The sequence below is a fragment of the Macrobrachium rosenbergii genome, chromosome 3, assembly GCF_040412425.1.
Source record: "Macrobrachium rosenbergii isolate ZJJX-2024 chromosome 3, ASM4041242v1, whole genome shotgun sequence".
In the NCBI taxonomy this organism is placed as follows: domain Eukaryota; kingdom Metazoa; phylum Arthropoda; class Malacostraca; order Decapoda; family Palaemonidae; genus Macrobrachium; species Macrobrachium rosenbergii.
In genome coordinates this window covers 74,343,967-74,350,874 of record NC_089743.1, presented here as the reverse complement: position 1 = coordinate 74,350,874, position 6,908 = coordinate 74,343,967, and the positions used below count along the sequence as shown (strand labels likewise).

Below are 6,908 nucleotides of genomic sequence, written 5' to 3'. Positions count from 1 at the left end.
GTCATGCCATTAATGATCAAAAACAAAATTGAAATACTACGCTTCCATTAACTGCATCGTATACCAGCTATATATAAACTTCGTAAGCAAGAAAGCTGTTCACCTGGAATTCATTCACAGAAACCTTTTCAATCTAATATCATTAAATATCAGAAACCATGTTTGGAAATAACAACAACCAATATCATTATATATATATATATATATAATTATATAAAATATAAATATATAACCCCATGTTATGGGAACAAACCTATGGCTAAGGTGTTTGTAGATTTTCCCAACTGTATATATATATATATATATATATATATATATATATATATATATATATATATATATATATATATATATATATATATATATATATATAATATATATATATATATATAATATATATATATATATATATTGTGTGTGTGTGTGTGTGTGTGTGTGTGTGTGTGTGTGTGTGTAATATCGGCAATGGCAAGAAAAAGTAATATATAATCGTAAAAATGGAAGATTATGGAGCATTGAAAAAAAAATTTTTTTTCAGCGGAATAATTTACTAAATACACCGAAGAATATTTCTTCCGTTTGGTAAGTTAGTGATGAAAGTTTTCTGTTATGAGAAACAGAAGTCAATTTTCTCAAAGAACCGAGGGGTTCTAACGCGCAGAACCATAAAGTTTCCCTTCAAACATAATACAAGGACGCCGTAGTCTTTCGCTTAAATCGTCCAAGTTTCAAGAGAGGTGACTCCGTGGTCCTTGGTGGTTACGCCAACATCAACGGGTTTCTCAGAAAACCGGAGCTTAGATACACAGTTCCCGCTTCGGGAACAACGTATTCTTGTGGTGTTATTTCGTTCTTTGATAACGTAGGTTTGCTGTGTGGACGAGTCTTTGCTTTCTGAGAAAGAAATGATTTCCTTCCGGCGAAACTTGCGATGGATGTTTGGTGGTTTGAGGGATGGCATACGTCAAGGCGTGGCAAATCTCCTACACTTTGCAAAGGTAAAGTTTTGTTGCGGCTTTATTCGGTTCTAATAATTAAAATCTTAAATTTTCGGGTTTTGGCCAGTAGTTGATTTCCCTTAATCGTAATAATTAATGAAGCTGGTCGCTTAATGTAAGTTTTGTTACGGTGTTGAGGTTCTAATTTTTTGTGCATGAATATTTTGAGACTTTTAAATGGTTTAGTTTTCCTGTGCATAAGATTATAGCTTGAGTGAATTATCAAAAAGTTACTGCTGTGCATTGGCAACAATGACTAGTATGTTTTTTTCAGTTTTTAATTTGTGAAATATTACTCCTTGCTCGTGTTTCACTCTCAGGTTATATCTTGTGTAGGCCATATGTCATTTTTGTAATTTTAATTTTCAGGATCAGGTGGTCTTTAGATGCTTCAGGTGCGCTTCACAGTCCTTGAAGGTTAGTATTCGATCCATAATGTGCTTTGAAATTAGATTTTGCGTGTTAAAATAGTGAAAGTGACAACGTTTAATGCTTTCCCGTTTTTAAAGCTCTATACTTATGTTATATAGGGCGGGTTAGTGTTTAGTTTATTAACCTAAACACTAACCCGCCCTATATTAAAGCAAATTTGCATTCAACCGTAATGAAAATTAACCTACTTCCAGATTTTCATGAATCTAAGTTTTCAAGAAGCAAACTTCTCTTGTGAGTAGAATCTTAAGCCAGAACTTAAGCTACACAAAACTGGACTTCCTTCTCAGGTATGTTTGGTAAAAACCATTATCAACCAAACCACACATACACACACACCTACACTACCTCCACCCCTACAGGGGAGGTGCCCCTGTAGGGGTGGAGGCCCCTCCCATGCCCTGTTCCATTGGTCGTATGGCCTATGGAACAGGGCATGGGAGTTTCACACATTACACTACAGATAATTCAACTTTCTTTTTCAGATGTTAAGTGCCTCTATCTGACTTTAGAAGTTCACGTACCTTGGCTTTAAATTTCGACGGGATTATTTATGGTATTTCTAAGTAATAGATACACGGCGGATATTTAGCGAGAAATGGCAGTTTCTTATAGTTTTTTGGTTGCTTATTTCAATTTAACGTTATTTTTGGGGGGTCGGCTGTAATTAACCTGTAATTAACCTCTGAAGTCCATCCAACAAGGGGTTTCCATACGCTATCTTCATAAGACAGAGGACGGCTAAGTCTGTTTCGAAACGGTTCTTCTCCCGTTCGAAACACGCAACCGTGCTCTGGTCTTCTGGATGTATGGAAACCCCTTGTTGATGGACTTCGTTAAACAGTTATTACAGCCGACCGCCGAAACCAACGTTAAATTGTTAATAAGCATCCAAAATACTAAGCTTTTCGCTAAATACCCGCAAATGTACCTAACAGTTCTACCTTATTATACTTAACACTTGAAGAAATTGTTTCGTACCGTTACTAAAAATCTCTTGACGTAACTTTTTGCTTGGCACTTAATTTGGTAATAATTCAGTACACAATAGGTTAACCTAAGATTATATTTAATATTACTTCAACTTTCTTGTCTTTGACTAAGATTTCCAAAGTCCAGTAGTAATTTATTTTTGAATGTTTTAAACTTAAGGACGTTAACTTCTAAAACTTCGCAGTAATTTGACTGCATTGTTTAGCATTTAATTAACGTAGTTTTGTTAAAACAGAACTTTCAATTTTGATATTTTGCGTAAAGTGTAGCTTTCATTTGGTAATATTTAAATTAACGTTTACTTGTCAATTTGAACCTTATAAATTTAGATATCCATGCCAATACAATAAGCAGGCCTTTATTTTTACTTAAATACAACAAACCCATGCTTAGCCATAGCATCTATACAATCCAACCTAAACCAATAGCAACAGCTGACACTAATTCGTGATGTTAAAGTTAACAAATCACTATCAAAGTAAATGCCAGATTACGCTGTGCCCTAACCCTGGCAAGTTGACCTTTTGTAATCTTGCACGGGAGATCCGATACATTAGCGGTTGGATATCCACTTGTTAGCACTCTTGGGTACCTGTGATTTACTTATTTTTCTTTTAAACTTAGTTTTGTATTTTGAATTCATTACGGCGTCAATAACCTAGATGTTGTGACGCCAGTTTTAAGACAATCAATCTTTGATCTCTTGGTTTGCTAGTTTTTATTTTTCCTTCCTGATCTGGTCACAGGTTATATAAGTGGTTGCTCTGTATAAGAAATAATTTTCTTTGTGATTACAGTTTATTTTTCCTTCCTGATCTGGTCACAGGTTATATAAGTGGTTGCTCTGTATAAGAAATAATTTTCTTTGTGATTACAGTTTATTTTTCCTTCCTGATCTGGTCAGGAGTGGTTGCTCTGTATAAGAAATAATTTTCTTTGTGATTACAGTTTATTTTTCCTTCCTGATCTGGTCACAGGTTATATAAGTGGTTGCTCTGTATAAGAAATAATTTTCTTTGTGATTACAGTTCATTTTAGTTTAGTATATTTTACTGAATTCATGACAATTTTGTATTACAATATTTCTGGCGCAGTTTTTTCCTTTACAGGATGTTTACTGGAACAGCATTTTTAACAATGCTTACAGTACTTAATTACAATATTTCTGGCGCAGTTTTTTTTTTCTTTACAGGATGTTTACTGGAACAGCTTTTTAACAGTGCTAACAGTACGTAGTCAAGAACTGTTCGTTGCTTGTGCTAAAGTTTTCAAATGAGGTGAGGATGGAATCTGGAGTTGCTGATATCCTTGACTTAATATCAGTAGTTGTCCGCATTGATGGTTCAAAAGATTTGTATGTATTTGCAGCTTCAATAAATAGTATTAAATGATACGTAAATATGAAAGTTCTTAAATTCACCAATAATAGCAATTACCAACTAAGTTTCCTTACCAAGAATTTCGAATTAAAAATCAAACTTCCTAAGCTGTTTACCTTGACCAGGTAGTAGTTTTGAATTCCCAAGATCTCTATATTGAACATATTGTATCTTATTCATAAAACTTTTATTTAAACCACATGTAGAAAACTCCAAGATCTCAATATTGAACATATTGTAACTTATTTATAAAAAAATCCTTTATTTAAACATGTAGAACTATATATACAATTATTTGGTGATATTTAAGGAAAGGTATTGTTTTGCTTTAGTGAGCAAAACTATCCTGAAATTAGCATGGTTCAGTTTTTGTAAAATAAGAAAAACCTGTTTACTAATTAGTCAAAGCTTTTGGTAAAGGACTGGATACTTAATTTTGGAAATTAATCTCTGCAAATAATTTGTAAACCTTAGAAACTGAGCTATAATCATAATTTCTTACATTTACAACCTGTCTGAACTTGACTAAAATACTGATAGTGTCCCCATAAAGAACAAGTACTTAATAATACTATATACTTTTACTATACCTATACCATTGATAGTTATCGAATGTTCAGAACTGTTAAGAACAGTACTTTCTATTAGTGCAAATTCTGTACGAAAGCTTTGGTAATAAAATTAAATGAACTGAGGTAATGATTATTTAAAGCGAAAGGGTGATGGTTGAAAACGCTAAAAAGGGGTGAAATATGGCTTATGCCAGTGTAAATGACTCTTCGCCCAAGGTAGTAGTTGGAAACTTATCCGTAGATATGAGAAAATGAAACTGCAATGCTCTTCAGGAATTAAAATAAAAAAATTGACAAAGAAATTGCTACACTGTTAAGGAAATACAAAGTTATTGTATTTATTGACCCAAAATGAAATGTGTAGAATCTTGAAAATATCAAAATTTGATTGGTTAAGAAAATCTTAAAATCTAATCGACTCCATAAATGGTAGAAAAAAAATATCCTCAGCAGAAAGTACCTGAAAAGTTTAAAGAGCACGTATGGAACCTTCATATCAAACTATCTAAACCTGACTTTAGCAACTCTTGTCTGGAGACTGAAACAAAGAACATTAATTCGATGGAAATTCATTCCATACAGAATAATGTGTTAGTTATTGATGATTTACCAGTGAATCTTTAGTTATTTTATACCCGAACAATTTCCCCGTTGGTCGTCGTAGTGTTATTGAAAGCAAATGTTAAGTCCAGCTAAAGCTTAATCCCTGTCCACACGACCACAGTCTGCCGACAAAAGAAATTTGTCTTACCAGACTTGCCCCCTTCTGTCTGCCCTACACATAGCCGAAGTGTATGTAGAGCGTTTTGATCAGACACCAGACTGCCAGGCATACGAATGTGACAGATTGATGCATAGTCAATATAATTTTATTCCAAGTAGGGGGAAAGTGCCGTCACTTCACCACACGCAGTGCTCTGCAGGCTTCACTAAAGGTTCTTTGCGCTGTCTCTGCGGCCCATGGCTGCAACCCCTTTCATTCCATTTACCGTTCCTCCGTTCATACTCTCTTCCATCGTGCTATCCACCCTCTCCTAACAATTACTTCATAGTACAACTGCCAGGTCTTCCTCCTGTTACCCCTTGCAAACCTTTCTACTCCCAATTTCCCTTTCATCGCTGAATGACATCATAGGTCCCAGTGCTTGGCCTCCGGCATAAAATCTATTCCATTCCAATACAGTTTTATTACAAGAAAGGGTGTTATGAAAAGCTTTAATCATTTTTGAAGTAATAATATGAATGAAAATATTTACAGAGCGTGAACTTTATCATTATCATTGGAATCAAATTTAACCAGCTTGTGTAATGCTTTCCCGCATATTGGTGTCTAGCTTTTATATATAAGGGGGACTTTGCCACGTAGAGAATGCAAGGTCTAGGGGTTCATACTTATGGCCTGTTCACACTAGCGGGCATGCCCATCGGGCACTTCCAGCTGCTTTATATGAAGCAGTGTTCGTCCACACGGTCGAGCTTTGCTCTGCGAACTTTGCTCGGTGTGACGTCAGAAACGCAGAAACGGGCGAGCAAAGTGTTAGGGGTTTCCTAATGTTTACAAGGCTTTGCCTCAGCAGGGCCTGTTAACCGAAATATTTCTGGTAAACGGATACAAAAGACGTCACCATGGAGAAGTTTCTAAAGCGCAATTTCATGTAAACCTTCACGGAAAACATTTAACCCTTCATAATGAATACGTAGGTATGACTTATAGAAACTTTGAAACCAAATATATTAATATCCTTTATTGTAATTCTACGGAAAATGTCAGTCTAGTCCATTTTGGAGATCCTAATGCTGTACTGTAGTGATCGGAAGTGCATCCTGTTGACAGAAATAGTAATGTTGCATGTAGTCGAGCTTCAGCGAAATACTCTGCCTAATGGTAGTATCTTGTTTCTTATATATTCCACTTCGATAAGAGTTTATAAAGGTGTTAGGGTCCATTCTCATATAGTTGATGAAATCTGATTCATAGCCATGTCTCGATTCCCGCAATATCGTCATATGACTTTCTATGTCTGCTCTTCTTTGTAGCCACTCTTTACACGACGTCCTTTTCTGCCTTGTCGCTCTTATCTTTGCACACATTGCTACAACAATACACAGCGTGATTTTCGTCTTGCGTGTCTTACGATCCATATTGTACACAACTAGGTCCTGTGTTGTCACCGCCAGGTTTTCATTATCCAACCAGCGTCGTTTGACAGCAGCATAAAATGCGTAGGCAAAAGAGGTAAGTTTACAGAGCAGAGCTCGACCGTGTGGACGGGGCCTTACCAGACAATCGCACCGTTCTGGCTCCATACTTGGCCGGTCATTAAAGCTCGTTGAGTAGGCAAGGGAAGAGGGTGGTCTCGCCATGCCCAGCGCCGCGGAAAATAAAATAGCGTAATGTAGAGTACTAGTTGGTGTTTAAAAAAAAAGATTGAAAGGAATACTGTAGTGGAACGGGTTATGGGAACACTGTTTGCCCGTCGGGCAGTGCCCGCTAGTGTGGACAGGGCTTTACAAACTAGGGAAGTGTTTGCTGG

At 36.0% G+C, this 6,908-nt stretch overlaps 1 long non-coding RNA gene across 2 annotated transcripts; it reads left to right on the top strand.

Annotated features, from left to right (window-relative positions):
- The first annotated feature begins 812 nt into the window (after nt 1-812).
- Nucleotides 813-4,342, top strand: LOC136828696 (uncharacterized). Of its 2 annotated transcripts, XR_010850189.1 has the most exons (4): nt 813-998; nt 1,368-1,415; nt 1,625-1,720; nt 3,616-4,342. It is a non-coding gene; the product is annotated as an uncharacterized lncRNA (long non-coding RNA). The 2 variants fall into 2 exon arrangements; XR_010850187.1 differs by lacking the exon at nt 3,616-4,342 and having other exon boundaries at nt 1,625-2,057.
- Nucleotides 4,343-6,908: the final 2,566 nt, after the last annotated feature.